Consider the following 27615-nt stretch of genomic DNA (forward strand, 5'->3'; position numbering starts at 1 on the left):
CTTGTCTTAGGATCACAGCTAATGCTGAAAGATGAAAAGTCAAAGGTAAAACAAGATCAAGCCCACAACTAGAGAATGAACTTCAGAACATGAGTAAATTTAAATAAAATGAAAGTAAACAGTGTATTTGTATGGGTACTTTGCATTTTCTTTTATATTAATAGCAAGTCTCTTGTTAATAGCATAGAGCTGTCTCTCAGACCCTTCTTCCCAGCCTTGTCTAGGTTATTTTGCATTTGATAAATTTCAGAAATTACTACCAGATGTTCTCACATTTTGATTACAGTGTTGTGCTTTGAAAAGCAGATTACATTTTTCCCTGTGCATATGCAGTGGATGTGAAAGAGAAGACAATGTGTGTTAGTGAAGACCCCCAATTATTTCTGCAATGGTTGTTTTGCCTGGTATGCTCTTTCAAAAGCATATTCCAAGATCCCTCTTGGGTCTGTCTGACTGGCACAGTACTCAAGGCCCAGCCCTGCTGCCTCAAGGTCCATCTGACTCTGTGATGCCCCCAAAGGATGAGGCTGAAGCTGTGTCCAGCTGACACTACAGCTATCTTTGTCCAACTTCTTCCTCTCCTGTGCCCTGCTTCTCTTACACCTGTGTAAGTGTCTCTCAAGAGTCTTTCCTCAGCAAGCCATTGCCCAAGAGCCCCTGTCCCTAGGTGGACAGTTTCCTTGGGCACATGGACTTCGTGAGTTGTGGGGTGGGGGAGCCACAACAGGGAGCCCTCTAAATCAAGAGATAGCCCCCTTTTATTTTGGCCAAAGTGGTGCTGCTTCCTCCAGCTAAGTCATTTTGGTCACTTTTCCCTGGTGTCCAGTTTCTATATCTGTGAAGTGAGGCCATTGGATTATAGACTCTCAAGTTTCTTTCTTGCTTTGCAAGTGTGTGATCTGTCATATACCATGATGCTGACTGTATAAGAAAGAAATAGCTCTCTTAATAAATTTGTATTTGCAAAAAACAATTGGGGGGAGGTATAGTATTCAGTAAAGATAGGACTTAGTATAAATTCACCCAGCAGCAGATTCCCTATGGATCCATATGCTCAGCGTCTTGGGACAAGGACCATTTCTGCAACATGTGTTTCATGTTGAGCACCAATGGCTGCCCTGCAAAGATCCTGTGAGCATTTGGTTATACTCCCCGAGTACCTGCGATAAGAGCAGGAGACATGTTTTGAAAGGTGAATGGTGGTTTCAAACAGAACGAAAACATGATGTTCTGGCTAGAGTGGTATGCTTTAATATTTGAAGTCATGCCCATCAATATTTCATATTAATACACAAATTAATATTTAAACCTTAAGTTCACCCTAAATAAAACATTTTTATTTTCACATGAGCTCTCTGAAATCAATGTGTTTACCTTATTGAAGCCTTTCATACATGCTGGTACAAAACTGGCCAGCATTACTGGGAAGTGATGTCAGTAGGTCCATTAACCTAGGAGGGTGATTTGATGAAGCCTTGAGCACTGGGGTTGCTTGAAGCCCAGAAGCATGGATGCAGGTGGGAGAAATGGTGGCAGGATGGACAGCATAAAGCCTAGCATGCAAAAAGCACGGAGCTATGGATGCTGTGGTCACTTTTGTTATTTGTCAGGAAATAGTGTGTAGGTGATATGGGGGAAGCAGGTGTCTAAAGGGGAAGTTGGATGGATGCTAACCCTACTTTGCTCCCTTTACACTGCCTAGTACCATACCAGAAGGCTCCATTGGCTCCAAGACAGTGGAGAAGCACTTGAGATAGTCTAGTTCAGTGGTATTCAGACCCCCTCCAGGGCTCTTCTTCCAGGGCAGGGCCAAAGGACAGAGTGGTGGTTGTGGGAGTCAGGGGGGAGCAACACCACTCCAGTTATATCGTTTTTAAATATTAGGCAGGTGGTAGGGTGGAGAAGGTTTCCACTGCTTAAGATGGATGTTTAGAGATTCTCCAATTTTATTTCAATTTTGTCACAAAACAATTTAATTGTTGATCATGTAGTAAGTTGCAGTTTAGAATGTCTGATCATATAATAACAGGCCCAATTCTAATAAAAAGCTTTTCTGTGTTCCTGCATGTTTCCAGTGTGTGTGTGTACAAAGGCATTGTAGAGGCAATCTCCCAGGAAGCATTGGGGTTTCTCTCCTGCAAGGTTGTTGGTCTCCTAGTCTTCACATGAGTAGTGCATTGGCACCAGAAGATATGATGGCGAAGCCATCAGCAGCATTTTCATCACCACCTTCATTTAAGGAAGTAACCCCAATGCAATCTACAACTTGCACTGGGGCAAGTGGAGGCCACCTCCCTCACATCCATCCACTTCAGGGGGGGGTGGGCTTCAAGCCACAGGGGACAGGCACCGACACTCCTACACATAACATCCCCAGTTGATGGGACCACAGACAGGCCTTGGGAGGACGGAGGTCAGGCAGGCTATTGCTCTGCTGCCCCTGCTGTGTAAATGTCAGTAGGGTCTCTCCTGGAATGACAGGTTAGGATGTCAATCCTCTTTTCATATCTGGAGGGTACAGGTTACAAAAGTGTATGCTCTCCTGAGAAGCACTGTGCCTTCTGAATGTGCTTCCTTCCTATTGAGAATGGGCTGGGAATATGATTTTGTGTGTGTGTGTGTGTGTGTGTTTCAGTATTTCACAAATATGCACAAGACAAAATAAAGAGGAAAAACAATGGCATTTTTTTTCTTTTTAAAAAAAAATTTTTAATAATAAATTTATTTTTTATTGGTGTTCAATTTGCCAACATACAGAATAACACCCAGTGCTCATCCCATCAAGTGACCCCCTCAGTGCCCGTCACCCATTCACCCCACTGCCCGCCCTCCTCCCCTTCCACCACCCCTAGTTTGTTTCCCAGAGTTAGGAGTCTTTACGTTCTGTCTCCCTTTCTGATATTTCCTACCCATTTCTTCTCCCTTCCCTTCTATTCCCTTTCACTATTATTTATATTCCCCAAATTAATGAGACCATATAATGTTTGTCCTTCTCCGATTGACTTCTTTCACTCAGCATAATACCCTCCAGTTCCATCCACGTTGAAGCAAACCATTTTTTTTCTTTTAAAGATTTTATGTATTTATTCATAAGAGACACAAAGAGAGAGGCAGCGACATAGGCAGAGGGAGAAACAGGCTCCCTGCAGGGAACCTGATGCTGAACTTGATCCCAGGACCTTGGGATTACAACCTGAGCTGAAAGCAGATGCTCAACCACTGAGCCACCCAGGCGTCCCAGCAATAGTAGTTTTAATGCAGAATATGTATACTTGGATGGTATTTAGAAGGACTTTGCACAAAGTAGCTCTCAGGAACTCCTCCATATTGTGTGCTCCTAGAAGGGCTCCCGCCAGATGCCCTCCCTTGTTTGGATCTGAGCACTCAAAATCCATTCTCCAATCCAAAGATCACCGACCCTGCAGATCATATGAGGGTTTTGATTTCTGATACTTAACATTCTCGAATTTCAGGAAAATAAATGTTTGAAGATCTATTCATTATTTGCAAAGTCAGGGAAGTACAACTCTTACACAAAGCTTGCTTTACTTGATGGTACTCCATGACTTCTGTTGAATACTTAGGTGTAGAAAAGAGAGAGAAGCAGCTGTCATGACAGCAGAAAATAAAACACTAATATTTAGGCCTTCTTGTCTCATTTCTTGCCTTCTAGGATCAAAGGTGTGAGGGTTGGGGTGGGTCAGAGTCAGAGTGCAAAGTGGCTTTCTTAGGAAAGCAAGGAAGGAACATGAATTATAAACCTTACCATTCTTCTTGAATCATAGGCTAGGCCCAAAATAAATCTAGAGGATAGTTGATAAATCTCCTACAGGAAATGTTATGGATGAGAAACTGGACTCAGGTACCGAGCAGGGGTGAGAAGTGAGAGGTGGAAAAAGTAGGTAAATTTCAGAATAAGGGAGCTTATTTTTCTGGAAAAGAAAAGCTTGAGAGGGACTCATTTTTCATCTTGACATATCCTTAGGATATGTTCCCTGGCCTGCTATTATTTTATTTCAGAGCTTGCCAGAATGAAAAGCAAACACAAGAAATGAACCAAAAAACAAAACCATAAAAACCCCCCAAAAAACAAAAAAGGAACTAAGTTCAGCCTCCAGAGATAAGATCTGCCTTATGATTTGTTTCTGGCAACCCTTTTTTCCTCAATTGAGGTTGAGCCTCATGGGATCTCAAGGCAATGTACTCATGTTGACTCACTGGGGAACTCCCTCCAAAATAGAACCTCTGTTTATATTTGTATTGCCACTTTTTTAGATGTTCTATTATAATGTATGCTTTATAAGGTATTTCAGTACAAAGCACACTGTGTGCAGGAGTCAGTGGTCATTATTTATAAAGAACTTAGTGCACACACATTGAGGTGTTTCACTGCAGAGGTGCCAGGTCAAATGGATTCATGGTCCTTGTTTGGAAGATCACCTAGAAACCTATGAACAGTCTCAGATGCAGTGCTTCCTCAGTAACTCAGAGCCATCTGGAATTGGCATAGGATGTAGTTGCCTCTACTGAGGCCCAGCACTAAAACTCAAATGTTAGCAGTTGAAAGGATTAGAATGGTAGTTCCAGGAAGCCTGCCTGTTTGACCACTTCAGATAACAGGGCCTGGCAAAGGGCAGGTGTGCAAAAATATATTCATTACCTGTTGATTAATGAATATGATTCCCCACCACCAGTCCTTTATACCAACATTTTGATAAATGTAAAAATATGAATATTACTTCAGTAGAAAATCTCTTGCCTATAGTTTTTAGCTGCAAAAATCAAAAGCCATTTGTAATTGAACTAAGCAGAAATGTGAGATAAGTCTCTCTTTGGAAACTTCCGAATTGCCTTCCACACCCACCATACATGACTGCCCCCATCATGCCACACTAGTACCTACTGTCCTCCTCAAAGCCCCTGGGGCCTCAGTGCCTGAGTCTTCTTGGACTGTACCTCCTACCTCTGACCTTTGCTCTAAGGCTGGGGGTCATACAGTGGGACCATTGTCCCCACCTGAAGCACTCTTACCTTTTCCATCATGGGATCACTGGGCTGGGTGGCAGTCTCTGATGATGAGTGGCTTCCCTTTGCATTTCGGATTGAAAGGGAAATACCCTAGGCCACATCCAAGGGCACTGTAGCAGAGGCAGGAGCTTTGTTTAAAAAAAAGCAGGTATAGAAAGCTTTGAGTTTGGACCCCTTCACCAGTGCCATGAATGCTTCTCTAATATTTCCAGCTGCCCTCCTCCCCAAATCAAACTGCTCTCCTTCATCTGACTGCATGGTAGTCTGCTTTGTCACTGTTTGATTTCTTCTCTGAAGCCTTCTCCTGTCTTTGCTTTCCTGTGCTTTTTTGCTTATATTCCCTCATCCTTAAAATTTTGATTATTATTATTAATTTATTAATATTTTTTACTACTCTATGATTTCAGTCTGTATTCCTTTTACCTCTGCTGTCCAAAATCTTGTGGCCAAGTCCAGAGTCAGAATCCCTATTTTATTTCTTACCTTAGACAAGAAAGTCAAACTCTGCCTCAATCTTCTTGTCTATAAACTGGGAAGGATCATGCTCATCTCATATGGGCATTAATACAACTTGCATGCCTGGCAATCAATGCGTGTGCCCATAAGCTGCTAGGAATATCAGGCAAATCCAGCCCTATTTCTGCTCCTCCTGAAGCACCATCCCTGTTCTTGCATGATGCCATGGAGCCCAGAACAACACCCACCCACGGATCATGGGCAGCAAGCTTCTTTTTGCTGGTCTCAGGGGATGAGGTTACTCCTAGCAAGATCAATCCAGGGATCTCAAAGTAACCTTAGACATTTCTCTCCTGGGGCAGCCCGGGTGGTTCAGCGGTTTAGCACCTGCCTTCAGCCCAGGGTGTGATCCTGGAGACCCAGGATCGAGTCCCACGTCGGGCTCCCTGTGTGGAGCCTGCTTCTCCCTCTGCCTGTGTCTCTGCCTCTCTCTCTCTCTCTCTCTCTCTGTCTCTCTCATGAATAAATAAATAAAATCTTTAAAAAAAAAAAGACATTTCCCTCCTAATCTTTCCCTACATCCAGTTGATTCCCAAGAATTTTCAACTCACATAACCCTAGACTTTTGAATCCTGTTCCCATTCTATGAAAATCTGATTATCACCAGCCCTTCTTTCCATTCAGTGTGGTGGCCCTGGGGTCACCTGTCACACTTGAAAGTCAGTATCCTCAAATGGCAAATTTTTGTGTAAAATGTGAAACTTAGGCGAAGATTCTTTTCTCTCTTCTCTTCTCTTTATCTGTAATTTTATCCTTTCACCAATACTACACAGTTTGTAATTACTGTAGCCATCGAATGTCTTGAAATGGGCAGAGTAGGTTCCCCTCTTTTCTTCTTTTTCACAGTTGTTTCAGCTTTGCCTTTCTAGAACTTTGTGTGTATTTTAGTTCCTTTGATTTTCTATATACATTTTAGAATAACCTTGCTGACATCTAAAGAAAAAGAAACTTTCTGGGATTTTTATAGGAATTCTGAAAAAAATTTTAAAAAAATTTAAAATAAGGAATTCTGTTAAATTTGTCTATCAGTTTAAGGAGAATTGACATGTTCACTATGATGAGTCTCCCAAATCATGAACATCATATGTCTCTCCTTTTATTTGGATTTTCTTTGATTTTTTTATCAGTGTTTTATAGTTTTTAGTATATAGATCCTATACACATTTTGTTAAATTTTCTCTTAAGTATTTAATTTTTTGAACAGTTGTAAATAATAATTTATCATTTGTATGTGTTTATTGCTAGTATACCAAAATAAGATTGATTTTTTTAATTTATGTTGTATCATTCTAAACTCATTTATTAGTTATAGGAAGGTGTTGGGGGGGTTTGTTTTAGTTTTTTTTTTTTTAGAGGATTCTCTATTTATAAAATTATACCATCTACAAATAGGGACAGTTTATTATCTTTCTCTTTGGTCTGTATGTCTTTTTGTTCCCTTGCTTGCCTTATTGCACACGACAGAACTCCCAGTTCTAAGTTTAATTAAAATAGTGGAAGCAGATGTCCTTGCTTTATTTCTAATCTAAAAGGAAAAGGGTTCAGTCTTCCACCAATAAGTATAATCTGAGCTGTAGGCTTTTGTAGGAGCTCTTTATTAAGTTGAGTAATTTTTTTAATATTCTTATTTTTCTGTGAGCTTTTATCATGAATAGGTGTTAAATTGTGTCAAATTCTTTTTCCTGCCTCAATTAATAAATCATGTGATTTCCCTTTTTTATACTGTAGTATGGTAGATTAAATTTTGAATATTGAACCAATCCTTCATCTGTGGAGTAAACTCAACTGACCATTGTGTACAATTCTTTTTATATACTGCTTATTTTATTTGCTAATGTTTTGTTAATTTTTTGTTCATTCATTTTTCTTGGTTTTTGAATTGGGAGCTAGATTAGTGCTTTGAGGGTTTCCTCTGTTCTAATTCATGCATTCAGTGCTATAAATTGCCCCCAATCGGGATCATAGTACCCCACTCTTATCCTTGTAATGTCTAATATTTAATGATTTTTTTTGAGGGGGGTTATATTCACAGGGGATATTGGTATTGCAGTTTTCTTTCTTCCTTTCTTCTTCTTTGTAGTATCTTTGTCTAGTTTTCAGACCAATTAATATTGACTTTATAAAATGGGTTGAGAAGTGTTCCCTCTTCTCTATTTTCTGAAAGGATAGTGTAGAATTGGTTTTGATTCCTTAATAAACATCTGATTGAATCCTTCAGTGAAAACATAGACCGGGGACAACTAGGTGGCTCAGTGGTTTAGCGTCTGCCTTTGGATCAGGGTGTGATCCTGGAGTCCAAGGATAGAGTCCCACATCGGGCTCCCTGCATGGAGCCTGCTTCTCCCTCTGTCTATGTCTCTGACTTTCTCTCTGTGTCTTTCATGAATAAATAAATAAAATTTTAAAGAAAAAAAAAAGAAAACATAGACTGGGAAATTACTTTTTAGAGAATTTTAAAATCATGAATTCAATTTCCTTAATAGTTATAGCTACATAAATTTCTACTTTCTATGAAAAGTTGTCACAATCTTGCTTTTCTTTTTTTTCTTTTAAAAAAAGATTTTATTTATTTATTCATGAGATACAGAGAGAGGCAGAGACACAGGCAGAGGGAGAAGCAGGCCCCATGCAGGGAACCCGACATGGGACTTGATCCCAGGTCCCCAGGATTATGCCCTGGGCCGAAACGCTAAACCACTGAGCCACCCAGGCTGCCCGTAAGTATAATATTCAATGAGTTTGGACACATGCATACACCAGGATAACGCACACCGTTATCAACCACTTAGGAAGCTCCATCATGCGTGCATGGGTGCACACACACACCCTTCCGTGGCAACCACTGGTGTGATTGTTTTCACTGAGGCCTATTCTAGTACTTTAGGTAAAAGTCAACATACAGCATTGTACTCTTTTGGATAAGACTTATTTCACTTTCATTGAAATTCATCTATGCACTTGTTCATTCCTTTTTATTGCTGAGTAGAACTTCCATATACAACTAGGCCACAGTTTGTTTATCCCTTCACCAGATGATTGACAAACGTTTGGGTTGTTTCCAGATGGAGGTCATTATGAAAACAGCTGGTATGGGCATTCTTTTACAAGTGTCTTTGTGGAATTATGCTTCCATGTCATTTCTCATGAGAAAATGCCTAGAAGGGGGATTTCTGGGTCAGTGGGTAGGCATATGCTTGGTTAAATATGAACTGCCAAATTTTTTTCCAAAGTGACTGTCCCATTTTACATTCCCATTGACAGTATATGAATATGCCAATTGTTCCACATCTTTGACCACATGTGGCATTATCGGTTGTTTTAATTTTAGCCAATCCAGTGACTGTACAGTGGTATCCAGTGGTTTCGATTTGCATTTCTCTAATGACTAATAATGCTGAGCACCTTCTTATTTGCTCACGAGCCATTTGTATTATCCTCCCTTTGGGAGATATCTGTTTGAATCATTTGCCCTTTTTTTAAATAAATTTATTTTTTATTGGTGTTCAATTTGTCAACATACAGAATAATACCCAGTGCTCATCCCGTCAAGTGCCCACCCCAGTGCCCGCCACCCAGTCACCCCCAACCCACGCCCACCTCCTTTTCCACCACCCCTAGTTCCTTTCCCAGAGTTAGGAGTCTCTCATGTTCTGTCTCCCTTTCTGATAATTCCCTCTTATTTTTTCTTCTTTCCCCTTTATTCCCTTTCACAATTTTTTATATTCCCCAAATGAATGAGACCATAGAATGTTTGTCCTTCTCCGATTGACTTACTTCACTCAGCATAATACCCTCCAGTTCCATCCATGTTGAAGCAGATGGTGGGTATTTGTTGTTTCTAATGGCTGAGGAATATTCCATTGTATACATAGACCACAGCTTCTTTATCCATTCATCTTTCGAGGGACACCGAGGCTCCTTCCACAGTTTGGCTATTGTGGACATTGCTGCTAGAAACATCGGGGTGCAGGTGTCCCAGCGTTTCATTGCATCTGTATCTTTGGGGTAAATCCCCAACAGTGCAATTGCTGGGTCGTAGGGCAGGTCTACTTTTAACTCTTTGAGGAACCTCCACACAGTTTTCCAGAGTGGCTGCACCAGGTCACATTCGCACCAACAGTGCAAGAGGGTTCCCTTTTCTCCGCATCCTCTCCAACATTTGTTGTTTCCTGACTTGTTAATTTTCCCCATTCTCACTGGTGTGAGGTGGGATCTCATTGTGGTTTGGATTTGTATTTCCCTGATGGCAAGTGAAGCGGAACTTTTTCTCATGTGCATGTTGGCCATGTCTATGTCTTCCTCTGTGAGATTTCTCTTCATGTCTTTTGCCCATTTCATGATTGGATTGTTTGTTTCTTTGGTGTTGAGTTTAATAAGTTCTTTATAGATCTTGGAAACTAGCCCTTTATCTGATATGTCATTTGCAAATATCTTCTTCCATTGTGTAGGTTGTCTTTTAGTTTTGTTGACTGTATCCTTTGCTGTGCAAAAGTTTCTTATCTTGATGAAGTCCCAATAGTTCATTTTTGCTTTTGTTTCTTTTGCATCGTGGATGTATCTTGCAAGAAGTTGCTGTGGCCAAGTTCAAAAAGGGTGTTGCCTGTGTTCTCCTCTAGGATTTTGATGGAATCTTGTCTCACATTTAGATCTTTCATCCATTTTGAGTTTATCTTTGTGTATGGTGCAAGAGGGTGGTCTTGTTTCATTCTTCTGCATGTGGATGTCCAATTTTCCCAGCACCATTTATTGAAGAATCTGTCTTTCTTCCAGTGGATAGTTTTTCCTGCTTTGTCAAATATTAGTTGACCATGAAGTTGAGGGTCCACTTCTGGATTCTCTTTTCTGTTCCATTGATCTATGTGTCTGTTTTTGTGCCAGGACCACACTGTCTTGAATGACCACAGCTTTGGAGTACAATCTGAAATCTGGCATTGTGATGCCCCCAGCTATGGTTTTCTTTTTTAAAATTCCCCTGGCTATTTGGGGTCTTTTCTGATTCCACACAAATCTTAAAATAATTTGTACTAACTCTCTGAAGAAAGTCCAAGGTATTTTGATAGGGATTGCATTAAACGTGTAAATTGCCCTGGGTAACATTGACATTTTCACAACATTAATTCTTCCATCCATGAGCATGGAATATTTTTCCATTTCTTTGTGTCTTCCTTACTGTCTTTCAGAAGTGTTCTATAGTTTTTAGGGTATAGATCCTTTACCTCTTTGGTTAGGTTTATTCCTAGGTATCTTATGCTTTTGGGTGCAATTGTAAATGGGATTGACTCCTTAATCGTTTGTATTTCCTGGTGTTGGTAGTGATCTCTCCTTTCTCATTCATGATTTTATTAATTTGAGTCTTCTCTCTCTTCTTTTTAAAAGCTGCCTAATGGTTTATCTATCTTATTAATTTTTTCAAAGAACCAACTCCTGATTTGTTGATCTGTTCCACAGTTATTCTGGTCTCTATTTCATTGAGTTCTGCTCCAATCTTTATTAACTCTTTTCTTCTGCTGGGTAGGATCTATTTGCTGTTTTTTCTCCAGTTCTTTTAGGTGCGAGGTTAGCTTTTGTATTCGAGTTTTTTCCAGCTTGTGGATGCATGCTTGTAATGTGATGTATTTCCCCCTCAGGACTGCTTTTGCTCTATCCCAAAGATTTTGAATGGTTGTATCTTCATTCTCATTAGTTTCCATGAATCTTTTTAATTCTTCCTTATTTTCCTGGTTGACCCTTTCATCTTTTAGCAGGATGGTCCTTAACCTCCACGTGTTTGAAGTCCTTCCAAATTTCTTGTTGTGATTTAGTTCTAATTTCAAGGCATTATAGTCTGAGAATACACAGGGGAGGATCCCAATATTTGGTATTGGTTCAGACCCGATTTGTGACCCAGTATGTGGTCTATTCTGGAGAAAGTTCCATATGCACTTGACAAGAAAGTGTATTCAGTTGCATTTGGATGTAAAGTTCTGTAGATATTTGTGAAATCCATCTGGTCCAGTGTATCATTTAAAGCTCTTGTTTCTTTGGAGATGTTGTGCTTAGAAGACCTATCGAGTGTAGAAAGTGCTAGATTGAAGTCACCAAGTATAAGTGTATTATTATCTAAGTATATCTTAACTTTGGTTATTAATTGATTGATATATTTGGCAGCTCCCACATTCGGGGCATATATATTGAGGATTGTTAAGTCCTCTTGTTGGATAGATCCTTTAAGTATGATATAGTGTCCCTCTTCATCTCTCACTACAGTCTTCGGGGTAAATTTTAGTTTATCTGATATCAGGATGGCTACCCCTGCTTTCTTTTGAGGACCATTCGAATGGTAAATGGCTCTCCAACCTTTTATTTTCATGCTGTAGTTGTCCTTCTGTCTAAAATGAGTCTCTTGTAGACAGCAAATAGATGGGTCCTGCTTTTTTATCCAGTCTGAAACCTTGTGCCTTTTGATGGGGTCATTAAGCCCGTTCACGTTCAGAGTTACTATTGAAAGATATGAGTTTAGTGTAATCATGATACCTATTCAGTCCCTGTTTTTGTGGATTGTTCCATTGGAGTTCTTCTTAAAGGGGAATTTTAAGAGTCCCCCTTAAAATTTCTTGCAGAGCTGGTTTGGTGGTCAGATATTCTATCAGTTCCTGCCTGTCTTGGAAGCTCTTATCTCTCCTTCTATTCTGAATGAGAGCCTTGCTGGGTAAAGTATTCTTGGTTGCATGTTTTTCTCATTTAGGACCCTGAATATATCCTGCCAGCCCTTTCTGGCCTGCCAGGTCTCTGTGGAGAGGTCTGCTGTTAATCTGATATTTCTCCCCATATAAGTAGGGATCTCTTGTCTCTTGCTGCTTTATGGATCTTCTCTTTGTCTTTGGAATTTGCAAACTTCACTATTAAATGTCGAGGTGTTGAATGGTTTTTATTGATTTTAGGGGGCGATCTCTCTATTTCCTGGATCTGAATGCCTGTTTCCCTTCCCAGATTAGGAAAGTTTTCAGCTATAATTTGTTCAAATACATATTCTGGACCTCTGTCCCTTTTGGTGCCCTTGGTAACCCCAATTAAAGGTAGATTTTTCTTCCTCAGGCTTTCACTTATTTCCCTTAATCTATCCTCATGATCTTTTAATTGTTTTCCCTTTTTTCTTCAGTTTCCCTCTTTGCCATCAACTTGTCTTCTATGTCACTCACTCGTTCTTCTACCTTGTTAACCCTCGTTATTAGGACCTTTAGTTTGAATTGCATCTTATTTAATTGATTTTTAATTTCTGCCTGTTTAGATCTGAATTCTGCAGTCATGTAGTCTCTTGAGTCCTTTATGCTTTTTTCTAGAGCCACCAGTAGTTTTATAATAGTGCTTCTGAATTGGCTTTCTGACATTGAATTGTAATCCAGATTTTGTAACTCTGTGGGAGAGAGGACTGTGTCTGATTCTTTCTTTTGAGGTGAGGTTTTCCTTCTAGTCATTTTGCTCAGTGCAGAGTGGCCAAAAACAAGTTGTATTGGGAAAAGGAGTAAAGGAGAGAAGAGAATGAAGGAAAGAAAAAGAAAAAAAGAAAGAAGAAAAAAAAGAAAAGAAAGGGAGGGGAAGCAAACAAATCAAAGAACCAAAAAAACAAGGGGGAGTATCCTCTGGTTCTGTATACTGTAAATCCCTCGACTTCCCCTGGAACTTTCCAGTGCTGCTTGGTCAATAATTTGTTTTTCCCCTGTCTCTCTAGCTGGTCTTCTGGGGGAGGGGCCTGCTGTGCTGATTTTCAGGTGTTAGCACTTGGGGGAGCCGCTCTGTCCCCTGCCTGGTGCAGGGCTCAGTGGGGGTTGTTTACCCCGTGAGGCCCCAGGAGGAACAACCGCAGTGGCGGGGCCAGCTCTGGAGCCCTGGAGTCAGCCCCCGCAGTAACCACAGAGCTCTCCGTCTGCAGGGCCTGGAGGCTCCGGGGCGAGGCCGCTGATCTGCTCAGCTGGGGCAGGAGCGGCCTTGCTGTCCTGGGCCCTCCCAGCCTCTGCCTGTCCCGGGGGAGGCCAGATCCTGGGCTGTGTCCCGGCGCCCTGTGCTCCGGGGCCTGCGCTGTTGGATTCGCCCTCCCACCCCGCAGCCCCCTCCTCTAGGAGCCTACAATTTTGGTTTTCAAGGAATCAGTCCATTTCTTCTAGTGACCAAATTTATATGAATAAAGTTGATAATAGTATTCCACTATTATCCTTGTGATGTCTACAGTATCTGCAGTAGTGATAACCCGTTTCATTCCTGATATTGATAATTTGTATATTTTTGCCTTTGTTAGTGTTGTTAAAGTTTTGTAGATTTTATTAAACTTTTCAAGAACCACCCTTTTGTTTTATTGATGTTCTACTGTTTTTTGTTTTCTGTTTTCATATTAATCTATTTGGTTCCTTCCTACTACTTCTTTGGGTTTACTTTGCTCTCATTTTTCTTGTTTTCTGAGTTGAGAGCGTAGATTATTGATTTTAGGGTTTTTCTCTTTTCTAATGTTTTCATTTAGTGATATAAATTTCCCTTCCATCAGTGTGTTAACTATGTTCCACAGGTTTTGATATGTTTTATTTTTGCTTTCCTTCCATTTAATCTATTTTTTCATTTAGATTTTATCTTGACCTATGCATTATTTAGAAGTATAATATTTTTTAATAATAAATTTATTTTTTATTTGTGTTCAATTTGCCAACATACAGAATGACACCCAGTGCTCATCCCGTCAAGTGCCCCCCTCAGTGCCCGTCACCCATTCACCCCCATCCCCCGCCCTCCTCCACTTCCACCACCCCTAGTTCGTTTCCCAGAGTTAGGAGTCTTCATGTTCTGTCTCCCTTTCTGATATTTCCTACCCATTTCTTCTCCCTTCCCTTCTATTCCCTTTCACTATTATTTATATTCCTCAAATGAATGAGATCATATAATGTTTGTCCTTCTCCGATTGACTTATTTCACTCAGCATAATACCCTCCAGTTCCATCCATGTTGAAGCAAATGGTGGGTATTTGTCATTTCTAATGGCTGAGTAATATAATATTTAACTTTCAAGTGTTTAGAGATTTTTCCTATCATCTTTCTTTCATGATTTTCTGGTTTTATTTCATTGTGTCATTGTGTTCATAAAACACACTTTGCCAGATTTTAATTCTTTTACATTTGTTAAGGTTGTTTTATGGTGCAGGTTATAGTTCATCTTGGCATGAATTCCATAGGCTCTTGAATAGAATCTATACTCTGCTGCTATTGGATGGAGTATTCTATAAATTTTATTTGGTCCTGTTGACTGAGGCTGTTGAATTCTCCATATACTTGTTGATTGTCTATCTAGTTATTCTATCAATTATTAAGAGAGAAGTCAAGGTTTAAATTTCCAATTATGATTGTGAGCTTGTCTCTTTATCCTTTCATTTCCATCATTTTTTTGCTTCACCTGAAAGCTTTGTTGTTTGGTACATGCTATTTTGTTCTGTTTTCTAAAAATTTGATGAGAAATACACTGTCATTCCAATTTTTTATCTCTTTCTGCTTTAAAGATTTTCTCCTTGTCATCAGTTTTCAGAAATTTGGCTCTGACATGTCTTGGTATAGATTTATTTGAGAGTTACTTAACTTTTTCAATCTATAAGTTTATGTCTTCTGCCAAATTTGGGAAATTTGGGTCATTATTTTTTTAGTACTTTTTCAGCCCTGCCCCTTTTCTCCTTTTCTTCTGGAAAAATGATGATATTAGAGTCATATCTTTTTTTGCTTTAGTATTACAGATTTTTGAGATTATACAGGATACTTTTTTTCCCCTAGTGATTTTCTCTCCTTTGTGTAGATTGGGTAATTTCTTTTTTTCTATCATTCAGTTTACTAATTCTTGTTTCTGTGCCCTCCATTAATGCTGTTGAGCCAATTCACAGAGCTTTCAATTTCCCGTTATAAATTTATCAGTTCTAAAATTTTATTTGGTTCTTCTTTGTGTTTTTGATTTTTTTTTATTGGGACTTTTTTTCTTTTGTTTTCAAGCATGTTTGTAATTGCTAGTTGAAGCTTTTTTAGCTGCTTTAAAATCTTTGCCAGATAATTCTAATAGCTCTGTAATCTTTATTTTGGAATCTATTGGTTGTTGTTTTACTCAGTTTAAGATCTTCCTACTTCTAGTTATGAGGAGAGATTTTACTTCAATGTTTGACTGAACATTTTATTATCATGTTTCAAGACTCCAGATCTTATACCTTCTGGTTTAATTTACTTTCTCTAATGCCAATAGTGCAGGGAAAAAGGTGTGCTCCTGCATTCCCATCAGGTGAAGATAAAATCTCAAGATATCCACTGACACTTCATGGGGATGGGCTTGGTCACTGGTTAGCAAGGATGAAAATCCCAGATTGCTACTCAGCCTTTTTTCACAACATCCTAGGTGTGTGTGTGAGTGAGTGTGTGTAGGGATGCAAGAGAAATTCAGTTCTTTCCTAGAACTTTAGTTAGAAAGCAGACTTTTTTAAATTATGGTTTTACATCTTAACCATTTTTGAATGTATAGTTCAGCAATTTTAAGTAAATTTGCATATTCACATTGTTGTGCTACCGATCTCCAAAACTAAAACTTTATACTTATTAAACAAGTCCTCAATCTACCTTAGTAAGGACATCCTTATACAAGGCAAAAGCTACTAGAAGCCCCAGCACCTGATTTTGAGTCAATGGTTACTCTTAGACACAGAATTTAAGGAGCCTCGGTGTCCATCAAAAGATGAATGGATAAAGAAGATGTGGTTTATGTATACAATGGAATATTCCTCAGCCATTAGAAATGACAAATACCCACCATTTGCTTCAACGTGGATGGAACTGGAGGGTATTATGCTGAGTGAAATAAGTCAATCCGAGAAGGACAAACATTATATGGTCTCATTCATTTGGGAATATAAATAATAGTGAAAGGGAATAAAGGGGAAAGAGAGAAAATGAGTAGGAAATATCAGAGAAGGAGACAGAACATGAGAGTCCTAACTCTGGGAAATGAACTGGGGGTGTTGGAAGGGGAAGAGGGTGGGGGGTGGGGGTGATGGGCCCTGAGGGGGGCACTTGACGGGATGAGCACTGGGTGTTATTCTGTATGTTGGCAAATTGAACACCAATAAAAAATAAATTTATTATTAAAAAAAAGAATTTAAGAAGTTCCTCCTTAAGATCACTTTTCTTAAAACAAGCTTATTTTGAACAAGTCCTAGTAGCTAGAATAACAAATAGGTGAAAATATAAATGCTTTAGTGTATGTAGTTAACAATAGAACCTTTTGTGATTTGTGGAATTCTAGCTGAGTGCCCTTTATAAATCTCAGCCAAATACTAAGAGTCTGAGCAAAGGCTCAACAGCCTAAGCTGTTCTGCAATTATGGCTCATAACATTTTATTATATCTCACAATTTTGTGGGCCAGGGATCCAGATAGTATTATGTTTTGTTGTGTCTGATGTTTTTTGAGGTTTCCTGAACCAGCATGCAATCCAGCCCGTCAGTGACCATGGATGAAGGTTGATTAAATTAATGAATAAGTGAAACTCAAAGGGCTTGAAGCAGCATCTATAAAAACTAATTAGAAATTTCTAAATTGTAGCACTGATGGACAATTGAAATGAGTGATGTGGTAGCTGAAAAGATGCTGTACCCCTAATTCTGCCTCAAGCTGGAAGTGTAGCCTTGGGTAAGCCATGTGTGTGCACTAGTATGCAGTTGGTCTACCTGTGGGGCAAGGATATTAAGGAGACATGTTTGTGGGGTGCATTTTAGTGCATGAGTGCTGAAGATTAAGGAAATAGAAAGAACTTGAGGAAATATGCACTTTTAGGAGCACTTCATGAATTTCCAAGGATAACTCTAAACTTGTCTTTAGATGGTCTTAATGACCTAAGCAAGGTAGGAAGTTCTGTCACACAGCAGCCATAATATTATTCACTAGCCTCAGAAGCCTGATGCCAGAGTGATTGCACAGCTGTACTACTTGAACATTTTACAGAGCCTTAAGAAAATCCAATTTCATCAGTAAAAGTTTGATTTTAGTAGCAATCTATCTATTTCTAAAATGTCAGTGCTATTCTAAAGTAAATGGGAGAAGAATTTGTCTTCCCTGAAATTGAATTATTGTTCAGTAGATAAACCTTTATTGATGCCACAGTCTCTGAGGAAGCACAGAGTTTATGGTGCTAGTGAGGAGCCTGGAGACAGAAGTGATGCACAGGGATGAGTACAGATTTGTCTTGTAGTTAACACTGAGAGGAAGTAAGACAGATGATCAAGCTGTTGAGATTCCTGCTGACATCTTCTTTATTAAAGGCTGCAGTTAAAAGTCAGCATGGTTTGGGCCTGGGAAAAGGGCCTCTGGAATCTGGTGCCCAGAGCAGATGTGCCTGCTGCATCTGACAAATGCAGGGCCTCTAAAGTTGCAGCAGAGAGTCAGGAGCTGGAGAGGAGCATCCAGTCTGAAGGAGTTGGGCCTGAAAAGAGGTACTAGTCATTTAGATCCATGGAGCATAGACATCTGCAAACCCTCCCCTCTAAATCCCCACTGAGAGCCATGGTGACCTCTGGAAGGTCAGATTCCTTCTGGGCCAATCAGAACAGCAATCTCTCACTGCTCACCTCACTCAGGTTAGGCCTATCCACAACTAATTGAAAGGATATGAACACTGGTACATTGAAGAAGAGACTCTCCCCTGCACTGAGTAATTAACACTGGGCTGGTCTATACTGTCTCCCACCTTAAGACCCTGCACAACCTTCTCCCTTCCTCAGATGTCCTTTGCCTGCAATGTCAATATTGATTGTCAACACTCAGCAGCACTTGGCACATGGCAAGTGCTCAGTGCATTTAAGTTGGATGTGTCAACATATGGGGGTGGGACCTATGTCCATTATAAACATTAGTCAAGCCTATTCATAATTTAAATGATAACTGTAACCTATATTTACTCTACTCTTGAACCACTCAGGGTTTAAACTGTGCAGGTCCACTTACAGACAGATTTAAAAAGAAAAAGGTTTGGTGGCAAAAGCCACATGGTATTTACTTAAAACTGCCCATCCCAGTCTCTAAGGGACTGAACCAAAGGTGACTGGTGTAGATGTTGTGCCTGCTGCCCTCTGAGTAATGAGGGAGGCCACCAAGGCCATAAGTAGCCACTGGAACCCCAGGACCAGGCAGGCCTGCAGGTTTCCAGATGTTCTAATGGGATGGTTGGGTTAAATGGTGGGTGTGAAGTAAGGCTGAAGCTGAGGCATGTACCTAGAAGGGCAGAGAGAATAGAGTGCAGGGCATCTGATGTCCCTGGTGTTCCCAGACCCCATAAGTCCTCCATGCACTGGGCTCTGGGGTTGTGCAGGAATGCTGCAGCCCTCAGATCCCTCCCAGGTGGGTACAGACCTCTTCCAATGGCACTTCCCTGACCCCACAGCCCCCCAGAAGCTGGTGCACTTACCTGGTCTATAGCTGCAATGGTCATGGTGATGGTACACCTGCAGGCCTATAGGGCAGCTCCACTGCAGCTACAGGCTGCTACTATTATCCACCGACCACCTGCAGCAGGAATGCTGCAGCCCTCAGATCCCTCCCAGGTGGGTACAGACCTCTTCCAATGGCACTTCCCTGACCCCACAGCCCCCCAGAGGCTGGTGCACTTACCTGGTCTATAGCTGCAATGGTCATGGGTGATGGTACACCTGCAGGCCTATAGGGCAGCTCCACTGCAGCTACAGGCTGCTACTATTATCCACCGACCACCTGGTAGCTGCCACTGCTGAGTCCAGGCCACCAGGATGCAGGACATCACCATCCTAGGGCGAGGCCTGTCTCTGTCCCTATCTTTTCCAAGCATGCCAATGTGTGGAGCTTTTTCAATGAATATATATATACAGTACTATAAACATATTTTCTTATCCTTATGATTTTCCTAATAACATTTTCTATTTTGTAATGTAGTTTATTATAAGAATTCAGTGTATAATACATATCATGTGTAAAATATGTGTTAATTGACTATGTTATTGGTAAGGCTCTGATCAGTAGCAACAATAGGCTATTAAGTTTTAAGGAGTCAGAATTTATACTCAGATTTTAGACTGCAGCAATCAGCACCTCTCACCTCTGCATTGTCCAAGGGTCACTTGGAGACAAGGAGTATAACACACTGCAGTGGGGGCCATCTGCCTTTTCCATAGTTAACCTGAGAGATAAATGAATGTGCTGGACAATCCCAGCTTCCTAAGGCCTGGGCATGATTCTCTGCCAATAACCTTGTACTCAAATCATCTTTTGTAGGATATAAAACTGACAAAACATGATTATCTGTGTAACATGCATGTATGTGGGCATGTGTACCATAAGGATTTCAGATTGGGAGATGGGAAAGCATAGTATTATTTTTAGCTCTTCCTCTGATTTTTTCTGATTGTAGTAGCAAGTCCTCCACTTTGGAACACTCTTCAGTAATATGAGAATGACATAACACTTCTGGTGTGTACACTGTAGATAGACTAATAAGGTGAGCAAGTTGCTATCTTTCAGAAAATTATTGATTTGCCCCTTGGACTCAGAGCATGGCATGTTAGTTGTATCATTTCATTTCTTCAATATTTTTGCTCTTCAATAAAAGTCTATAGTTTTCTCAAGTCTTATTTTTATTCTTTATTTTTGTTTTGTTTTTAGATTTTATTCATTTATTCATGAGAGACACAGAGAAAGAGAAAGGCAGAGACACAGGCAGAGGGAGAAGCCGGCTCCATGCAGGGAGCCTGATGTGGGACTGGATCCTGGGTCTCCAGGATCACGCCCTGGGCTGAAGTCGGTGCTAAATCACTGAGCCACCCGGGCTGCCCACAAGTCTTATTTTTAATATGTATCTTAATTTTGTCTCCTCTACTTTATTTTTCTTTAATCTACTCCAACCACAAAAGTCTTCAAGGTCTTGTCAGGATCATCAAAGACTTTCCCACTGCCCACTGCATTAGCCATTCCTAGAGCTTTGGGTGCTCATCCTATCAACAGGCACCATACTGGATATGCCAAGTGTGGAAATTTGAATCCCCACAGCACCCCTAAATGAGTTCCGTGACGAGGCTTCTCCATTCACCAATTTCCTGCGTCCCAAATGCTAGGGAATAGTTGCCAATATATCTCTTTCAAATATCACATACAATCCAATAGTCTTATTGGCTCAAACTTCAAAACATTTCCCAAATTGGAAACTTTTTGCCATATCCACAGGTATATCTTATCTTCTTACACTACAGTCAATTTTGCACACATCATGCAAAGTGAACTTCCAAAAGTGTAAGTCTGAGTTCCCAGAGAAGCCCACTAAAGCCATCAGCAGGCCCTGGGGACCCCAGGACCAGGCAGGGCTGCAAGTAAACCATGTGCCTATATGCTCCTACTGTGCCTCTTCCCAATCTTTCAGGGTTTCTCACTGCACTTGCACTTATATCCTAACTTCTTATAATGCCCCACAAAGGCCTTAAATTGTCTAGCCACTCAGAGCAGTCTGTATTTCCAGAAGACAATTAAAACTACATGATTTTCCCATTGCTGACTCTCTTCTTACCCGTTGAATCTGGGCTCTAACTAACAGGGTGAAGCAGAGCTGATGCTGCATTAGCATTCTGAGGCTGTGCCAGGTAGAGAACAAGGCTTCCTCCTGGACCCTCCTGCCTGTCAGCCAACGGGTACCTGTAGCCTCATCGGAGACTGGGAGCCACAGCCAACAATTCCTGAATGCTTGACCAATGGAATCTATGAGGGACAATGAATGATTATTATTGATTTAAGCCACTGATTTTTGGGAGGCATTTAATAACAGAATTGCCTGCTTTTCTGACTTTGCTTCAACCACTCTGTGCTGCTCAAATAGTTAAAGCTGATTTCTGCCTCAGGAAGTTTGTGTTTCTTGTTTTTTCCAAATCAAAAAAACATTTTCTTTTCTGGTATTGCCATATGGTTAACTTCCTCACTTTGTTCACCTTATCTGAATGTCACTTGCCAGGAGAGCACTCTTCACTGTCTAAACAAAAATGCCCCCTTCTTGCCTCCACAACTATTTTGTAGCTCATCACTTGTCACTTTTCTTCACTGAACTTTCCTCTACCTGAAACTACATGTTTATGTATTCTTTTTTTTTTAAGATTTTATTTATTTATTCATGACAGCACAGAGAGAGAGATAGAGACATAGGTAGAGGGAGAAGCAGGCTCCCTGCAGGAGGCCTGATGTGGGACTTGATCCCAAGACTGTGGGATTGTGCCCTGAGTCAAAGGCAGACCCTCAACTACTGAGCCACCCAGGTGTCCCTACATGTTTATGTATTTATTTACTTATCATCTGTCTCTCTCATGAGAATGTAAACTCTAGGAAGGCAGCAATGTTATTCAACAGTAGATCTCCAGAACCTAGAACAATGCCTGGCACATTAAGATTTAAAAGAAAGGCTCAACTAGAATTTCAATATCTCCCTAACATATGTTAGATAGATATGGAAATAATCCACCTTTCATTATTTCCTTTTGAGATAAACTGCGTAGAACTTTTCTTTAGATTATATGATAAATTATCTCAAATGAGGTAAGTGTCTTCAGTTTTGCTTATAATTAAACATTTTTATGTTTATCATGAACCTCAATACATAGTATCTGACCCATTTTTACTATTAAGAGTTTTAAAGGGTGTCTATGGAACAACAAGGACAAATATCAAATCTTGATATCCCATTATCTAGCCCCATGCAAATGTGAGTTAACTTGACCTTGGTCAACCTCTGGAAGGGACCAGGAGTTTTGATGCATCAGTTTAGAGACAGTAAGAGTGAAATATCCTATTTCTAGGAGTAATACCCCTATAGGAGAATATGCTGGATTAAGGATAGCCATATATCTCTTCACACCCTTTCATCAAGAGGTGCAATCTGTGACTCTCTCTTTGAACCTGAGTGTGTTCTGTGGATGTTTTGAGGAAAAAAATAATGGCAGATGTAATGCTGATATGAGACCTTAAGATACTGGAAGCTTCTGTTTCCTATCTCCTTCAACAGTTGTTTGTATTGCTGCCAGATTCTTGGAAAGGCCACAAGAGAGAGCTTGCTATGATGTAGAGATGAGGAAGAGATTAGCTGAGCCCAGTCTCCCAGCCATCTACACTAAATACTGGTTAAGTGAGTGAAAGCAACCTTGACCCTCCAGACCAGACCAGCTGCCACTGAACACCATCAAGTAACCATAGTCAACATCAGATGGAACAAAATGATCATGCAGTTGAGTCCAGCCAGAATCCTGACCCACTGATTATGAGCAAAATGGAGTGATTATTGTTTTGTTTCTATGTTTTGGGCTTGCTTGTTATAAAATTATAGCCATCAGGAACAAAGGGCTTTCACTCTTTCATTTCTAAGATTAGTCCTCTTCCCTGAAATAATCCTACTCATTCATCCCAGGCGTCTGATGCTAGGACAGCTGTGGAAAAACTTGCTAGAAATTCTTGCTTACTTTTTCTGCCTGGCAAGAAAGCACAAATACATCAAGAAATAATTAAAGTCACAGTCCAAATTCTTAACTTCTAATTGAGATCATCAAAGAGAAATAGATTTCATTACATGCACAGCATGAGGGCTGCATTCTGTGGAGTTCATGCTTTATTCATTCAAATGGTTACATTTCACTTACTGTTTTATTGCAAATAAGTGACTTAAATTGAGAAAGTAGAGAGAATAATTTAAACTAAAAAGTAAAATCTAATACTTGGAAGATTGTTCTGTCAAGAGTGAGACTTTACAAATAAAGTGCATGTAACGTTATTTAATATAGTGCATGCACCTCTGGAGGGACAATATATTTAATTACTCTTGGACAATCAAGGCAACAGCATTCACTTTAGAGATGCACATCTTTCCAAATGGAAACATGCCTTTACAACAAGTTTTATCCTCTCCCTTCTTATTTTTTAAGGATTTTTCCTTCCATTTTTAACTACCTTTTTAAGATATATTTTATTATATCTCTGGCATTTTCATTGTTAGAGGTATTCATTGTTGGATATTGTTGAATGGCGAAATGAAAATGAGATTCATCTTTAATTCTTGAATGTAGTGATAACCAAAATTAACATTTTTTTCTATTATACTTCTATTTATGTATATCCTTCCTCTTGCCTTTTAAGAATGGAAAGATGTACATGTTGTCTTATACATAAGCAGACAATATCACTGGTGTTGGCTGTGATTTTTCATTGATTAAATACATATTTATTCCATATATACTAAAATAATTCATAACAGGTTTTCAGCCACAGAGATAATTTGTCATGAGATGGCAACTGTCATCGGTGCCTGGTGTAGAATGATCATCTGGCATGAGTCACTAGCACCAGTGACCATTTGTATACTGAACAATAGTTATTTAAGCATAAAATATCTAGGAGGTAAAAAAAAAAAAAGATTTGCATAAAATCTAGCTCCTGCTATTAAAAGGCTTGTGAGTCAGTGGGAAGCACAGGCTATAATAGGAGGATTGTATTCTAATATGATAAATGTACCAATAGATGTATGTTCCAAGTCACAAAGGGGTAGAACAAGGGCTCATTTACTTCCCTTAACATTGTTAGAATGTCCTGGCTAAATTATATTAATGGTCTACAATTAAAAGAAAATATTCATTCCAGACAGGGTTATTAATTATTCCAGACAGGGTTAAATAATTATTCCAGCTGGAAAACAAATGGCCATTTTATGGGAAAATGATAAAAATAAAATGTGAGACACATCCCAAGATGATGTTAATATCAGAAGACATATCGTAAACACTGTCCACCTGCTTCAGATAAGCCACACATTAGGATTCTACTTTTCATCACTTAGTGTGACATGATTGCTTATGCACTTATCAGTTCTTATAGAATTCAAGCAAAGGATTCTCTCTAGAGAAATGCATTTTTCTAGCCACTGGGTATGGATCACTTACTTTAATATACAAATCATCCCATATTCAGCCCTTGCCAAAAACACCTACCCATGTCAGAATTTGGATCATCTACTTTTACTACCAGAAATTGCCTAAAAATCGAAATGTAAATTGACATTTGAAGTTTATTTTGCTTTAATTTAAACTGTCAGTTCAAGGATTAACTTTGTCCATAACAAGCTCTTTATAATATAAAGGTGTTCTTTGGCTGAAGTGAAAAGCTTCTAGGTTTGGAATTGGTATAGACTGCTCTTGGAATCCTGCCCACCAAACCCCTCCTGGAGGTAAGCCTGGGCTTTTTTGTCTCAGCATTCTTTGCTGTCAGAAGGGTTGCTGCTTATCTCACAAGACTGCGCTAAAACAGATATAAAGTATGTGAAGGACCCTGCACAGATCTTGGCTGGCAGAAGTTGGGCAGTGCCTGGGCTCCTCACAATAGAAGCATCCAGCAAGTTCTTCTTCCCATGCCACTGCTACCCCTGACTGTGTTAAGAAGGTCCCTAAAGAGAACTTCTCAGGGAAAACACAGACCACTGGGGCTGGTACCTGATCCCCCTTGTGGTGCTCTTCCTGTTTTCTTCAGAAACAATTCCTCTTCTCTTACATAAAGCCTCATCTTTTCAGTATCTATTCCTGAGAGGGAAACTTAACTTCTCTTAGGCCCTGGAGAAACTGCTTTTGCTACAAGAGCTACCTCATCCCTTTGAAGCTACTCAGCAACCTCTTGTGTTCATGTTATAAAATTACGTAGAGCTGAATTAAGTCAGAAGGAAACGTGTCAATATCAAGTGCTTAATGCCCTTTTGCCAGACAGACCATTGGAAACTGAGACTTGGTGTCAGAATCTAGACTTTTGGAAATCTAATCTAAGGCAGCCCCCTTCTACTGCTGCCTCACTATCAGACACTATTGGGTGTCCACCAACATCACTATAGATCCCTTAATGATTCTGCACACCCACCCTCCAACTTCTTTGTGTTTTGCTGCTGATGGCACACACCTATGCCATACTCCTGAGGAATGTCTTTAAGCTAGTGGAATTGCCTGGAAGCTTAAAGCTGCTGCCACTCCCCATTCCTGGAGATTACTTAGCCAATGATCGACTGAAGCAGAAGTACAAAATCCCAACCCTCCAGCTTCTGATGGAATAGATAAACCTGAGGTATAATTCATGCTCCAGAGCTCCCATGGGATCAGGCTGAGGCCAGGTCTCCACTTGATATTGCAAGCCTTCCTTACCCTGCCTTATCACATTAACAATTTCTTCTGGGAGAATGCCCTTAATAAATCAGTGATAGGTAGACCCTTGACTCAGGATTGGCTTTTGGAACAATCCATTTTACAACACTCTCTAAGGACCCAGAATCCTAGGACTACTCCAAGACCATCAGGCTCATGTTCTAAAGGTCCCATTTCTAAGCCTCTCCCCAAACCTTGCATTACCTTTCCTCTTCCTTGTTCAGTTCTTCAGTCTTCAATCTGGTGAGGAGACAACCAATTTCATCTCTGAAGCCCAGTGTCCTGGCACAACAGATGACTGACAATACTTCAACAAATAAATAAATCATTTTTAATTGTCTACTATGTGCTAGAGACTTAACTAGTTAAGTAAAACCGAGCAATATTTATCAAATTCCTGTCCATGTGCAGTACCACCCTGGGGTACTGAAACATGGCTGTAAGAAAAAGAAAAGATATAGCAACTGCCTTTGTGGAATCTGCAACATGGCAATTTGCTAACCTGTGCCATACCTAATCTTTAAGGCAACCTTGAACAGCAGCTATTGTTTGCCTCATTTTGCAGTTGGGAAAGCAATCTTCTCAAGATTAATTCACCGATATTCATTCATCCAGGAAGTACTCCTCCCTACCCCACCAGATCTGACCAGTCTTGGACTTCACAGTTCTCTACTACAGCATGGTACTTGCTCTTAAAGTTATTGAGAGCCTCCCCAAGACGTCCCTATCTGTCTCTATCCTCAATCCTCTGGCCACTGACCTCATCCAGGCAAGTAAAAATAAATTTCAAAAAGAATAAAGAATAAGGGTGGAAATGTGTCATTGGCTGGAATGCCCAAGTCTCTGTCCCTTGTCAACCCTCTTCCCATCAGACCATAAGTCTTCCATTTTTATCATATCTCCTCAGTAAGATCGTAAATTCTTGAAGATGAAAGAGAAGCTGCATTTCTTTGTTTCTTCCTCAGTCCTAGAAATGTAGTAAGTACTTCAATATAAGATGAATGGGGTAGTGAAATGAAAGAATATAAGATGAATGGGTGAAATGAAATGGTGAAGTGAAATGAAAGAATATAAGATGAAAGAATATAAGATGAATGGGGTAGTGAAATGAAAGAAAGGATTCATGCATTATTGGCTCAATTGGTCCTTGATAAAAATAAGCTCTAAAGACAGTTTACGGAGACATCAGGCCAGTATCAAAGATTTGTCATCAGAAACTTCAAGATGCACCCTGCATTTCTTTTTTGAATTATTCAAATGTAACAGCAGAGGAAACAAGTAGATAAGAATGTCCTTATCACGTACAGTGTCTGCAGACTTCCCTCTAACTTCAATTAATAGATCTCAGCCAGAGGGCATTCAAAGGGAACTGTGAATACAGACAGCCAGAAACTTCCTGAACCTGATGGCCAAAGAAACACCTCGCCTACAATTTTGTAGGTATTTCCTTTAATGATCTCTCCTCAAATGATCCTAATCAGGTTTCTGATATACTGTATTTGTTACACTTGTGTTTGGTACATTTGGTGTTTTTACACTAACTTATTTACTATTCAATTAATTATTTTACTGATGCATCCAACTGTTCTTACATTTAGGTTGTGTCCATGAAAAGCTATCAAAAGTCTAGCATTACACATTCCTCTTCTGCTCTACCCTCTCCTAGGCATCTGCTCCTCCATGAAGCCCCGATTTCCCACTAATTGACACCAGGCTCATTTCCCTCTCCCCTTTCTCCTTCTTTCTCCATTTAAACAGAGCTTCCATTTCTCCCAGGGTTTTGCATGTCATAGGTTGGTACTGGGAACTCAAATCCTGCGATGTTTCAATTGCTCTCAGTGATAAGACCACCCCAGGCAACAGACTTA

General features: G+C 40.0%; 1 protein-coding gene and 1 pseudogene across 1 annotated transcript in view; one reads left to right on the forward strand and one right to left on the reverse strand.

The window, feature by feature from the left end:
• LOC112668863 (cystatin-9-like) overlaps positions 1–27615 on the reverse strand; it is a 1128704-nt gene that overhangs the window by 305733 nt on the left and 795356 nt on the right. The window lies entirely within an intron of this gene.
• The window catches only part of LOC112668896 (heterogeneous nuclear ribonucleoprotein D-like), a 220518-nt pseudogene continuing 210767 nt past the window's right edge, over positions 17865–27615 (forward strand).

This window comes from Canis lupus, chromosome 23, assembly GCF_003254725.2.
Source record: "Canis lupus dingo isolate Sandy chromosome 23, ASM325472v2, whole genome shotgun sequence".
NCBI classification, from domain to species: Eukaryota; Metazoa; Chordata; class Mammalia; order Carnivora; family Canidae; genus Canis; species Canis lupus.